The sequence below is a fragment of the Artibeus jamaicensis genome, unplaced genomic scaffold (genome assembly GCF_021234435.1).
Source record: "Artibeus jamaicensis isolate MK-2021 breed Jamaican fruit bat unplaced genomic scaffold, CSHL_Jam_final contig_415, whole genome shotgun sequence".
Classification (NCBI taxonomy): domain Eukaryota; kingdom Metazoa; phylum Chordata; class Mammalia; order Chiroptera; family Phyllostomidae; genus Artibeus; species Artibeus jamaicensis.
In genome coordinates, this window is record NW_026521823.1 from 2,730,253 (window position 1) to 2,745,000 (window position 14,748).

Here is a 14,748-nt window from a genome sequence, read left to right on the forward strand (position 1 = left end):
TGAAGTCAACTGTGGAGGAAAATCTTAGTTCTGTTTACTGGCTTAATTTTAATTTCTTGACTATTAGCATCAAGTGAGCCCTTAGTGCTGCCAGAGAGACCTTCAAATTCCCCTAGGCCTGCTGGTTTTCAGTTCATCCTCACTCCTCACTCCAACTGCTTTTGCCCCATCATCACTTCGGCTGGTGATTCCCCTTCCAGAAAATGAAGCAATCGCAAAGGGCATTTCCTCACCCAGACATGAACCATGTACCCCCTATTCCTGTCTATTGTCATGGATGAAAAGTCTGTACTCTTTTGGGTTTCTCTCGGATCATATAAATCTTTCACTTTTTTAATAATTCTATACATTTCCTCTTTATTTTTTCTTTATTGATTTTAGAGAGAAAGAGGAAGAAAAAGAAACAGAAAGACAGAATCAGAGAGAGGGAGAAATATTGATTTGTTTTTCCATTGAATGCATTCATTGGATGATTCTTGTATGTGCCCTGACCAGGCATGGAATCGCGATCTTGGCATATGGGGATGTTTCAACTGAACTACCTGGCCAGGGCACATTTCCTCTTTAAAAAACAAACAAAACAAAACTGTCTCTTGAACTACATTTTGTTATAACTACTGCCTTTTACATAAACTTTCCTTGAAAGAGTTTTGCATACTTCTCAGTTGCAATTCATTTTCTTTCTCTTTTCTAGACCATGTTTCACTGAGGCTTTGCCCCTCACTACTCTGCTGAAAATGACAAGCTCTTTTGTGGAATATGTACATAGCCTTGACTTCTCAATGTTGGAGTTTACAGTTGCTGCACCCTTATATCTCTTTTTTATTGTTTTTCACCCTGATATCTCTTTTCTTTTCCATCTGTATTCTAACTTGAATATCCCATCCAGGCTCTTGAAATTAAATAGTCTCCATATATCTAAATATCCCATCCTGACTTCCCTCAAAATATCTAAATCCGAGAATTCACTTAATACCTCCACCTAGATATAAAACAAGAAATGTCCAATACTGAACTCGAGGCATTACTTTTTCAAACCTGCTCTAACCACAATAGTTTCTGTTCTTCCAGTTGCTCAGTTCATATACTAGTGTCAGTCTTGACTCCTCTCTTTCTCACATGTACATTTTGCTATTCTCATGCCCACATCAGCAATCCTGGCATCTTTGTTTTCAAACTATATTCAGAATCTACTGCATCTTACCATCTCCATTGCAACTACCCTGCTCTAAGTCATCATCATAGTTCACATACATTATTTCAATTACTCTTCTAATCTCACTGCTTTTCTTCTTTCCTCCAGAAACTATTCTAAAAACAAAAACTCAAATCCAAAGTGGGTGGGGTTTTTTTTGTTACACACTATTATATTACTGTTCTGATTAAATCTTTACAATGGCTTTGCAGCTCATCAAAGTGAAGTCTTTACATTGTCCTACTCAATTACATTGAGAGGTTCTCAATTTTGAGAACCTCTTTGCCATTACTCTGTCCTTTACACACCCAGCCCAAAACTCTGGTACTTTGTTGTTCAAAACATGCTCTCATTTCAGGGCCTAAACTATTTTCCCTAGATAGCCACATGGTTCTTTGCTGAAATGTCAAATTTCCAATGATAATTTTTTTATTACAACTTAAAAATTGCAAGACATCCTTGGTGTAACACTGGTCACCTATTATATACACATGTACACACAAGTTTACAACATGTCTATCTGCCTAGCCATCTATTTCTTTAAATATCTTTTATCTTTTTTGATCTTATCAGAATATACGTTCTAAGACATCATGTTTCTTGTTGTTCACTAATGTAGCCTGAGCATGTGGAAAAATACTCGGGCATAATAACATGATATAGGAACTTGTAAAAACTTTGTTTAAAAAATTAGAAATTAGTCTGAGACTACAGTCATATTCTGACAGCTGTTGTCCTGGTGTACTGCAGCTCTCAGAGGGAATTTGCTGGTCTTGATTCACTGACAAGGGCAGTCAGTGCCCCCGGTTAGTGCCCAGGTCAGAAACATGCCCTCCCCAGCTACCTAATGGGGCGGGTGTCTGGCATTTTTCCTCATATCCATTAGGGAGTTGGTACCTGCCATGATGTGCTATAACCCTTTTTTCTCTTCTTCTTAAAATAATAAAAATAAAAATAAGTAAAAATTTTAATTTACTAATCATTAACTTTTCAAACACTGTGATAAATGCTATAGTTGTGTTATCTTACATGACTCTTAGAAGTAAAGAACCTAGGACACAGTGTTGAAACTTAGTTTTGGTTCTATCTTCTCATATTTGACATTCCATAACTCTTATATTAGCTATTACCACTCCTTTGTAATTGTTTCTGCAATTTCAACTATATATATATATAGTTGTATATATATATATATAGTTGTATATATATATATATATATATATATGAATGAAAGGATTAAGCAAACAAATAGACAAATACACATAGGCACAAACAGTAAGGTGATAGCTAGAAGGAAAAGTAGGGATGAACAGAGCCTTTACTTTGGGTGATAGGTGCATGCAGCATTATGCAGATGATGTTTTGTTGAGTTGTACTTTAATTCTGGGCCTCACAGGTCAACCTATTAGAATTAAATAGTCATGTGGTCAGGTTTATTTTTATAAAATTTCATATGGTGTCCTGACCTTGTGACCTTCAAAATACCCCTTTGCATTCTAGAATAAATTTATTTTGTATTTCATATCACAGAAATATAGTATTTTAACACCAAAGCATCAATTGGGAGTCACTGATCCATGTGTCATAGAAAGGTTGACATTTGGTTAAACTTCTGAATCCTATCATAAACATTCTTCAGTGTTAATATCAACAAGCCTATAATTGCTCTACTTCACCATGATTCCTTTCTGAATGGATTACAGATGAAGGGTAATTTTATTTTTTTATTGGTGATATCTATGAACTTGATCTTGTTTTCATTATTTTCTCTGTATTGTATGTAGGGGAGGAGCATGTTGAGTGGGCATAGTGTTCAATCTACCAAACCCTACAGCCATGTGGGAATAGCACACCTTGTGATCTACCATTGTTTCACAGCTATAGTTCTTTGAATCCAAGATTAAATAAAGTTTACTGGGGAATATAGATTACTGTTATTTTCACAGCTTGGAAGTTATGGTTTTTAATTATGTCATTTATATTATTGGAGAAAATATAATTTAATAAAAAAACAAGTTTTTATTTTGTTATTTGTTTTTAATCACACATCTTCTAGGAGACTATGTTACTTCCTAGGAGCAAAATAGGTCCTTCGAGAAATGAATCAATTATTTCAGGCTAATAAGATACAAGTTTGTAGCATGAGTGAGCATCGTATTAACAGGCCAGAAGGGAAAACTCTTATATAAATACAGAGAAGGTAAGTTAATATAAAAGAGAATATAGGGACAGAGGAAGAAAGTCTTAATGTAAGAAAAAAAAGTGAATGAAACATAGGACCAAAGAGATGTCATCTTTGTAACATATTTTTCTCTAATTCTCTTTTTTAAATCTATGTTTTTCTTTTTTTCCTATGCACAGTTTTGGGCCATAATAGTATAATACAAAATATATTTTCAGAGAAGCTGGTATTGATTAATCATACTCCACAAAACAGAAGCTAGAGATAAGAACAATAGCATACTTTAAAAATGAATGAACCCCCCTGCTATCCCAGGGTGGAGGAGAAAGGCAGAAGACTGTACTTGAACAACAGTAAAAATAAATAAATAAACAAACAAACAAATAAATAAATAAAACAATCTTACATGACTATTGTTTTATATTCTGCAGCTACAGTGGTGATACAAAGTGAAACAGGAAATAAAGTATATGGCTGGCAGAAAATGTGGTAAATTGAATGTGCATCCAGAGACTGTGGCATGGAAGGGGAAAGGAAGTCTGACTTATTGGAATGTTGTGATTTGGCAAATGTTATTAAACCACAAGTTGACATTTTTGTATGAAATTATGTTTAAAGTTAAACTAGCTATTACCTCTTAATGTACTATAGTCTCAGTTTGCTTTAATTATGTTTCATAGGTTAATTCACTGACTATTTCTTTATTCATACATTCATCCATTCATTATTAAATATGTTCATTCTTTAAACATGTTCATTAAAAAGTTACTTGAAGCCAGGTACTTTGCTAGATATGAGGGAATGAGTGAAAAATCAGAAGAGGTTCCGGCCTTCATGTAAAAAAAGAAATATATGATCTCAGATAGCTATAAATTTTATGAAGAAATGAATTATATGTTGACATTGAAAGAAATAGGAGAAGGATGCCACTGTAATTGGAATAGTCTGGGAAATCATAAGTGTTAAATTTCTCTGTATCAACATGCCTAAGCCTGGACTTATGACAAATGGTAACTGTAAATGTGCCAAAATAGGTAAAAATGAAAAGAAAAACCTGAAATGGATCAATATGAATTTGAATGTAATATTTTCTATCACCTACTGCTTGAAGTTGAATAGAGGGACTTGCTCACCTGTATTAAAACTACCTGTAAACTAAAAAATTGTTCAGAACAATGCCTAAAAAATATAAAATTATCTTGTTTTTAATATATTTTTGTACAGTAAAATATTATGTTTTTATATTGTATCATTTCTATTAATTTTTCTTAGAGCCCTCATTATAAAAATATTAATTTTGTTGCTTGGATTCTAATGTGTTTTTAATACTAAATGTTTAAATTCTGGAAATCTTCTAAAGAGGAATTCTTTAAAAACAAGTACAGTCTTCGAAGTGTAAAGAAATTTAAAAGTTACTTTGGGAAATTGTGCTGAATAATACAAAAAGAAAGAAAACATCTTTAAATTTACATACTTTAAGTGAATAAGGAAAATTAATTACATAGAAGGGGAAGAAGTTTGAATCAAACTTTAATATATGTTTATAATAAAACCCACGCCTTGCCTTGGTTTGAGTTAAAAAAAAATGACCCTATCTATCATAATGCACAGGTTCCAAGACTTCCCAGTTCAAAATATACTTATTATTATGAATTACTTTAACCTTCCCTTTTTTTAATACTTAAGCCACAAATCACTTTGACTAAATATGTTCTTTCAATTCAGCCTACTGGGATATTACCATCTTTTTTATAGCTGTATTTTCTATTTTAATTCAGATAAATGATCTATACTATTCAGTTATTAAGTCTTTAGATTACTTACTACATATCTGGAGAAAGTCTTAAGCTTTCACTGCTGTGTGGCAAAAATTCTCTTAATGATGCTGATGGTTTTGGAGCTGGCTATGAAATTACACAGATGTGTTAAATCCTGACAGAGGAAAGAGATAGTACTTAGTGATTCTAGGATATCTACTGCACAGATAGACAATGAGTGTTCCTGTCACTCATTCATTCACTCACTCATTATTAGGATTTATTTATTATAGTATGAGGGCCTCCTTTATAGACTTACATAGAAGTTGATGAATGAGAGAAGAAACTGGAAATGGGAAGTTACAAGTTCGAATTGCTACAGATGATTATTAGCTGCATGGGACAAGTTTTGGTAAAGAGAATACAGGCAGACATTCAGGAATATACTTCTTCTTCTTTTAACATTTTTAAATTTAAAAAAAGGTTGGAATACATATTTGGAACATTTGGGTGCATTTTAAGTAATGGCTACTGCTGTGGTTTGGGCAACAGATGTTTGGAATAGGATGAGGTATCTCTATATGCTTAGGAAGATGGTATGTGGTGAGATCGAATTAAAAGGGAAAAAAATGAATAAAACTTCAAAATTAAACTGGGAGAGGGTTAGTATTCTGAATCTAACAGACTAAGGAGATATTCTCAAATAACATTTTTACATAATTCAGAACTGTCTACTTCTTTAGATTTTCCAAAAATACCTACATATACAAATCTGGTTGCTGGGTCATTTTATGTGTTTTTTCCTCTTTATCTCTTCTGTCCTATTCCTTTATTCCTGGTGTTGGTAATTCAGAACCAAATATATTAAGCAAATTTCCTGATATTGTTCAAATTCCAATGTTAACACTAGTTTTTCTAGACTTGATTTGCTTTTTCTATAAAAATAAGAAATAAAAAACAAACAAGACACTGATGTTATGTTTCATATAAGAAACACAATTTAAACCAATATTGGTAGTTTGTGTAGTGGCACTAAGTGCTTTAAATTCTACAACCTGTATCCTGTCTTTGCAAATCTACTTTTATTTTTAAGAAATCATGAGATCTAAGACAGTCCAGTATCCATTTGGCAATAGATGTATACAGAATGAGACAAAATTAGGTTTACAATTATTTGTATGAAAAATAGTATAATAATAAAAGAACGAACTGTTTTTGCACACTTACAGCTATAAACCTATTTTTGCCTTACCTTGTATGTATCCTTGAGGGCTGAACCTAGGACTGTAGAAATCACACCTTCAACGCAAGGTATGATGCCTTCCTTGTATGACAGGTTCTTTGAAGTCTTCCTTCAGTCTTTCTTTAAAGAGAAAAAAGTTTAAACACACATATTTTTTTCCTATTCAGAGTTGAGATCAAAAGTTTACTTGATCATAAGATGGGAGAAAAAGGAAAAAAAAAAACTTTTTCCTAATGACATTGGTTTCTCTTTGAAGTTCAGCTTCCAGACAAGTCACATTAATATCAAAGAATCCATAAGTAGATTCAGAAAAGCTCAGACTGGAAATACCAGGATAAGTCATTGTTCTGTCTCTGTGCTTATAAAACTTTACAAAATCCTGAAGGTGCTTTGTGTTTTAATTAACAACAGATGAACCCTGTGTTTTGATATTAATATCATTAAACACATATTTTATACATGAAAATATTTGACTGAAAGAAACCAGATTATCAATAAATTAAAGCCTTTGATCCTTGGCTTCTCCAATTGCTAGTGCAGTTTGCCAACAGAAGTCAAACTTTGCTACTTATAGGCAACATGCAATCTAGATGTAGAAACCAGCTTTTTAAAACAATTCTAATGAAAGCTTGTTCTATTATCTCTTAGTATTAGTTAAATTACTCGTACTTGGAAATTGTAATACAGAAGTTAAATTTATAATTCCAAGATATATAATTAAAGGTTTGTAACAAACTTTTGGAAGATGTTATTAGCCCTTTTATATATGAGATGGCTTACATGCAGCGATGATAAATAAAATTTCTAAATCTTGAAGTTAACTGGAATTTGAACCAAAAACGATTTGACTCAAATGTTCATGTCATTTCCATAGAACAATTAATTTTTCGTGTACATTTAATTTTGTCTCCATGTTTATTCTTCCAGTTTTCCTACTCTGTCTCATTGGCATCGTTCGCAGGTGACAGAGCAACAAACTTTAAGATTGAATTTAAAAATTAAAATTAAAATATGGCGTGAAACACTTCAAGAACAGTGATATAAAAACACATGGATGTCTGTATTGCCATAAAAGTAATAACAACATTGAAAAAAAACTATCAAAATTAACTTTTTCAAAACTTGATCATACAACTAAAATATCGCAACAATTCTTGAACAGCCTGTTCTAAAAAAGCAGGTAAATCTGAACAATGACATTAAGCTCAGTGACATATTTGTTGGCCCTATTTATATCCTCCATGCTCCCTGGGCTCTGGCAGCCCCTAAAACCAGCAGTCTAGAAAGCAGGGTATTTAATATAGTTACTAGAACCAACAGCCTAGTGCACTGTACCCTAGATGGGTCAGAATGTTTTTGCCTTCCCCCACAACCAAATTCTTTGAAATTTATCCCTATTCAATTTATATGGCAGCTCCTGAGAAAAGCTTCATTCTCTCTTTGACCTGACTCAAAGGTCATTGTGTGAGGAAAACCCCAGTCCCAGGGCATTTGTCAAAGTATAATCAGTGGAAAGTATTTAACATTGCAGTGTCTCAGATAACATTATCAGTTGGAACAAACATAAGCTGGTCAAAATCATAACAAGGATACATTGGGAATGACGTATTCATTCAAGGCTTTGAAAACCTTCAACACAGCCCTGGCTGGTGTGGCTTAGGTGGTTGGGCATCATCCTGCAGACCAAGAGTTCACAAGTTTGATTCCTGGTCAGAACACATGCCTAAGTTGCAGGTTTAGTTCCTGGTATGGGCATGTACAGGATGCAGCTTTCTCTATCTCTGAAATCAATGAAAGGGAAAAAAAGAAAAAGAAAATCTCCAACACAATCCGAAGAAATACCAGATGAAGCAAAAGTAGGTTCATATTTCTTCATATAGTAAATAATACAATAATTAAAAAAATAAAAGAATAAAGTGTATATTTTGTGTACTTATAACTGTGAAACTACTCTTTCCCAATCCTGTATAAGGCCAAACACATGTGTGGGGCTATGGACATTCTCAGCAGAGAACTGAAAATGCTCACTTCTGACTGATCTTAAGGTTGTCTATGAGCAGAAAGTTATAGCTGAAGCAGAGTTGTAAGTTGTTTCCCTGAATATGGAAGACATGACCCAACACGCACAAAGAACCCCTCAGCCAACACTGGGAGACTTACTGGCACCGGGAATTTAATAGAATCACTGTCCAATTATTAGTGGACAAATATGCTAATTGAACAGGAACTTCAGTGTCTGTCCACAAATGCATTTTACAGAATTAGTCAAGGAAAGACAACAAACAAATAATAAAACAAATAGAAAAAAACAGCTGAGGGATAAGTTTAAATATGATTTCTAGAATTGTTCATTTACATTGTTTAAAATGTCCAGTTTTCAACAAAAAAATGTTATGAAAACCTCAAAGAAATAGAAAAGCATGGCTGAAATACAGGAAAAGGAATATATTTAACAAAAATTAAAACTGAAAAAAAGAACCTGAAATGTTGAATTTACTAGATAGAAATTTTAAATCCACTACTATAAATGTATTCAAAATTAAAATTAGGCCTTGTATAAACAATTAAGTAGAAACAATGTGATACCACATAAAGAATACTTACACAGATAAAAAATATAAGAAAATAGGTATTCTGAAGTTGAAAAACAGATTTGAACTGACAAAATAAATGAATTCTTAGTTTCTCTTTCTAATATTTTATTGCAGGTTGACAAAAATGCTATTGATTTCTGAAAGTTGACTTTGTATCTCGCTACCATGCCAAATTTACTTATTAGGTCAAGTAGTTTTTTGGTGGAGACTATACGGTTTTCTATAGACACTATCATGTGAGTAATGACAGTTTTACGTCCTCTTTTCCAATTTGGATGCATGTTATTTCTTTTTCTTGTCTGATCACTGTAGTTAGAACTTCCAGTACTATGTTGAATAAGAGTGGTGAGAGCAGACATCCTTGTCTTGTTTCTGATCTTAAGGGGGAAGCTTTTAGTCTTTGCCCATTAAGTATAATGTTGGCTATAGGTTTCTCATACAGGACCCAGTGATTTTGCTACTGAAAATTTACTGAAGAATCCTGAATCACCAATTAAAAAAATTTATGCACCCCTTTGTTCACAGCGGTGCTAATTACAGTAGCTAAGTGCTAAATACATCCTAAGTGCCCATTAGTAAATGAGTGGGCCAAGAAAACTGTGGTACATTTACACAATGAAGTATTATGCAGCAGAAAGAAAGAACTACTACCTTTTGCAACAGCATGGATGGCACTGGAGAATATTATGCTAAGTGAAAAAAAACAGCTGGTGAAAAGCAAATACCATGGGATCTCACTTATAAGAGGAATCTAATGAACAAAATAATCTAATGAACAAAATAAACTAAAGAACAAAATAGAACCACAGAAATATGGAACAGACTGAAAGTGACCAGAGAGGTGGAGGGAGAGTGATGATGGTGGAAAGAAGGGGAAGGCAGCAGGCCAAGAACATGTGTGAATGGCCCACAGACATGGACAACAGTGTGGGAACTGACTGTGGGAGACAGGGATGGGATGGGCAGAGGAGGACAGAGGGGGGGATTGGGAAAACTGTAATAGAATTACAATAAAAAGTGATTTAAAAATAAAAATACATAAAATAAAAAATTATAACTATGTCTTCCATCTGATTTAAAAGAGATGTACATAAAGGAATGATTATAAAATTGTTTTGGTGGGTTTATCATGAATGAAGACATTTGTATGTCAGTCACAGAACAAAAGCACACAGGGAAATGAAGCTACATTGGAAAAGAGATTTTTGTATCCTTTTAAAATTAACACACCAAGGCACACCATAATTACATTACTCAAGATTAAAGAGAATGAGAGAATCTTAAAAGCAGCAAGAGAAAAGGAGACAGTTCCCTACAAAGCAGTTCCCATAAGACTATCAGCTGATTTCTCAAAAGAAACCTTGCAGGCAAGAAGGGGCTGGAAAGCAGTATTCAAAGTTGTCAAAGACAAGGACATACATGCAAGATTATTCTATCCAGCAAAGTTATTATTTAGAATGGAAGTGCAGATAAAGTGCTTTCCAGATAAGGTCAAGTTAAAGGAATTCATCATCATGAAGGCCTTAGTATATGAAATGTTAAAGGGACTTAGCTAGGAAAAAAGATGATCAAAAATATGAACAATAAAATGGCAACAAACTTACAACTGTCAACAACTGAACCTAGAAAAAACAAAAACAAGAACAAATTAAGCAAACAACTAGAACAGTAACAGAATCACATAAATGGAGATTGCATGGAGGATTACCAAGGGGTACAATGGGGGAAAAGTAACAGGGAATAAGAAGCATTAACAGTAGGAACAAAATAGATAGGGGAGGTTAAGAATAGTATGGAAAATGGAGAAGCCAAAGAAGTTATATATGTGACCATTGACATGAACTAAGGGGGAGAATGCTGGTGGGGGGGGGTGCGCAGAGTGGAGTGGAATAAAGGGGGGATAGGACAGCTGTAATAGTATAATCAATAAAATATACTTAGGAAAATGCAAGGATGAATGAATTAATTAAATATTAAATTAACTTAAAACAAAATAAAATAAAGTTAATAGTATTAATCAAACTAGATTATTTTAAGGCATGATGTTTTTAATATTGAGGACAATTATTAAAAAAGTAACTCAAAAGAATATATTAAAAGAAACAACAAAGATCTTAAAATAGAACCCTGGAAACGTTCTATTTAACACAAACAGGGCAGTGATAGAGAAATAGGTGAATAAAAACTCAAAACACAAAAGATATATAAAAGACAAATAGCAAGATGGCAGAATTCAACCATATTTTATTAATACATATATTAAAAATAAAAGAATTAAAAATTCCAGTAGAAAACCAGACATTGGTAGAATAATTAGAAAATGAATCCCCCAAGCATATGATATCTATGAGACATATATTTCATTCAAAGACATCAATAATTTGAAAGTGAAAGGATGGAGAAAAGATCAGGCAGGCAAACAGTAATAAAAAGATAGCATGGGCCAATACAGACAAAACAAAATTTAATACAAAACATTGGTACTAGAGATAAAAAAGTACATTTTATGATAATGAGATGTAATAACGTCAAATATGTATTTACCCTCCAACATAAGCTCTAAATTTATAAATCAAAACCTGACATAATTGAAAAGATAAATAGAAAATTAAACAATAATAGCTGGAGAAAATCCAATGCAACTCTTCTGATAAAAGGTAGGGTAATTAGAGAAAGATCAACAATGAAATAGAAGACTTCAATAACACTACCAGCTAACCTGACATAACAAATATCTGTATCCAACAATAAAATACACATTCATCTCAAAAGTACATAAAACATTCTCCATGATAGGCCATCTATTAAGCTACATCACACACATAAATAATTTTGCAAACTGTGTTCTCTGACAAATACATAACTAAGTGAGAAATATATAACAAAAATAATTTTAGGAAACTCATAAATATGTAGAAATTAAACAACGTGCTCCTTAACAAATTAATCTTTTCCAGGGGCTAATGGTATTGGGAATATGAAGTCACTGCTAACGGGTATAAGATTTCTTTTGGTTGATAAAAGTATTATAAAATTATAGTAATAGTAATAATTATTAATAATAATATATTATTATTATAAATATATATTTTTACATTTATATATAAATGTAAAATTACAAATGTATTTTAAACATATTTTATAATATGTAACGTATATTTTATCTATATTTACATATAAAATACAAAATATGTGTTTTTATATTTATATACAACATTTACATTATATTTATATATAATTTATATGAACATATATTTATATATAAACATGTTATATTTACAGATGATATTTATATTATATTATATATTATAGTGACCACATATCAATTTTTATATATTTTAAATATTTTTAAAATTAAAATATGTGAAAATATAAATATGTAATAATATATGATAATTATATATAATTATAGAATAACAATAATAATCATAGTAATAATGATTGCACAACTCTGAAAATTCTAGAAAAATCCTAACTCGTAGAAATCTATAGGCTAAGTTTTATGACATATACACTATACCTCAATAAGATAGACAGTAAGATAGATAATAGATAGTCAGATGACATTTATTAATAGGCTGATACTTAGAGACTATGTAATTCTGAAATTCAACCTGCCTGAAATTGTTTCCTTCACTGTAAAATACAAACATTAATGCCTCCTATTAACTTAGGTGTTTAAGTGTCTTACTAGTTAAAAATCTCTACAAATACACACTTTAAATTGTGATACCTACTTACAAAATGTTTAATCTATTATTTTGTTTGACAACTCTACTAAACAGAGACAGTCCTGTTCTCGCTTGCATGCTTAAATTTCTTGTGGGAAGAGTTATATTAAAGTATCTTTATCTTGGGAAAATTAAGCATGTTTTCTTTGGATTTTTCTTAAAATTAAAGTAATATTTATGACAGGCCTTTTCAAGTTGATATTTTAATGAATAGATATTTATTTGTTGAATTTCTATTTGCTAGGTTACATAAGAATTGGACTCCCTGAGGACTATAAGTAAGCAAAAAAATATTCTTTCTGAGTTCAAATATACTGTGTTTCATGAATACATATACCTGTGTACGTGCGTGTGTGTGTGTGTGTGTGTGTAGAGAGAAAGAGAGCACAAAATTAGTACCATGACATCCAAAAGCTTTCTATAGTGAGCAAAGCTATGTGAAAATTCTTAGAAATATTTACAAGATCATCCTTTGGGGAAACAAAATGCAGAGCCACTAATGACTTAAAACCCCTAATTTTCTATCCATTGGATTGGCAAAGCAATAAAAAGTGTAACAAGGCTAAGTACTGATAATTATATGGATCACTGAGGAATCAAAAACTCTATAGGTGAGCATATGGATTTGCATGGCTGATTTGAAAAAAAAATTTTTTTAATCTATTAAACTTGCTGATACATGACCTATTGGCACTTACCCTAAAGAAACATTTTGTATTGTCATAAAATTACATGTACAAGATTTTTATAGTAGTATTATTTATGTAAAAATATAAATAAACTATATGAATGACTATAAAGTACCAGGGTCATATCAGTGGTGTGGGAAATGGACAAAATTAAACACTCATAATGTAAAAGAATAAGCATTTTTTAGGTGGTGCAAGTGCAGTTTTAAAGTATAAGAGACAGCTCCTTGGTGTTAATATTTTACGTTATAGGAGCCTCTCAAGAAGTAAGTGGCTGGATGTATGAAGCTGATAAAAATTGTACCTTCTATATTCAAGCTCTGCTGTGTTAACTACCATCAAGTCTCTTCATCTCTTGTCAGCATACACTGCAGGGCTTGGATGGTGTTGGGCAGGTAGAATGCTGCACGTGCGCAAGTGGGTCTCAGGAGGTCATCTCGATGGAAGCTTGTGGATTAGCAGTTGCTGTCATCCTGACTATGTCTACACTTCTGCATTTTTCTTTACCAATCTTCAGAGGATTCCAATTGCTTCTTCATCTCAAAATTAATTGGATACGGTGAATTTAGTCTTACTTCAGTAAGGTTTATTTATTCCTAAATCCCACTTATCAGAAGAATGAGTTCTTTATTTATTTATTCAACTAATTGACTGTGATAAAAAAAGCACACATCATTCTTGAAAATATGGGAGTGAATAGTGAAAATTTCTGTAATATATTTTTAAACTATAGTTTTTTAATGTATTTTGCTTAATCTTGACAATAATATTTTAAAAGAATCTCTCCCATACTCTGTTGCAGACTAATTCTCCATATATTACTTATAATAATTATTCTGTAAGTCTTGGTTCATTGCTTGTTTGAATTATATTTAATGCAGAGGTTCTGGACAGTGCTCCTGCTTTTGAGGTATATATAAGTTACACTATCTGGATACATACTCTGCCACTGGGAACTTTTTATTCTATGTTGTAGAGTTTTCTTTACATGTGAGAATAAAAAGATAAATTATTCTTATCAATTGTGAATATGAATATATATGTGTGTATATATAAATACACACATATACATATATATGTATACATATATATATATATATATAGAGAGAGAGAGAGAGAGAGAGACTGTCCAGAAGGTGTCCAGCCATGTAATATGAAAAATGGAGATTTTTCTTAAACAAGATACGAGAAACATTGTACCCAGGACAATGATGCCTCAGTCCCCTTCAAAGTAGGCACCTTGAGACCTCACACACTTCTCCCAGTCTCCATCAGCTACCCCATCGTATTTTCCTGAATTTCTTTGATGGTCTGAAATCTCTTCCTTTTTTAAGGTGATTTTAATTTTTGGAAAAGC

General features: G+C 32.2%; 1 non-coding gene across 1 annotated transcript; it reads left to right on the plus strand.

The window, feature by feature from the left end:
• The first annotated feature begins 1,896 nt into the window (after positions 1–1,896).
• On the plus strand, positions 1,897–2,026 carry LOC119041649 (small nucleolar RNA SNORA3/SNORA45 family). The gene has a single exon (XR_005081078.1). It is a non-coding gene; the product is annotated as a small nucleolar RNA SNORA3/SNORA45 family (small nucleolar RNA).
• Positions 2,027–14,748: the final 12,722 nt, after the last annotated feature.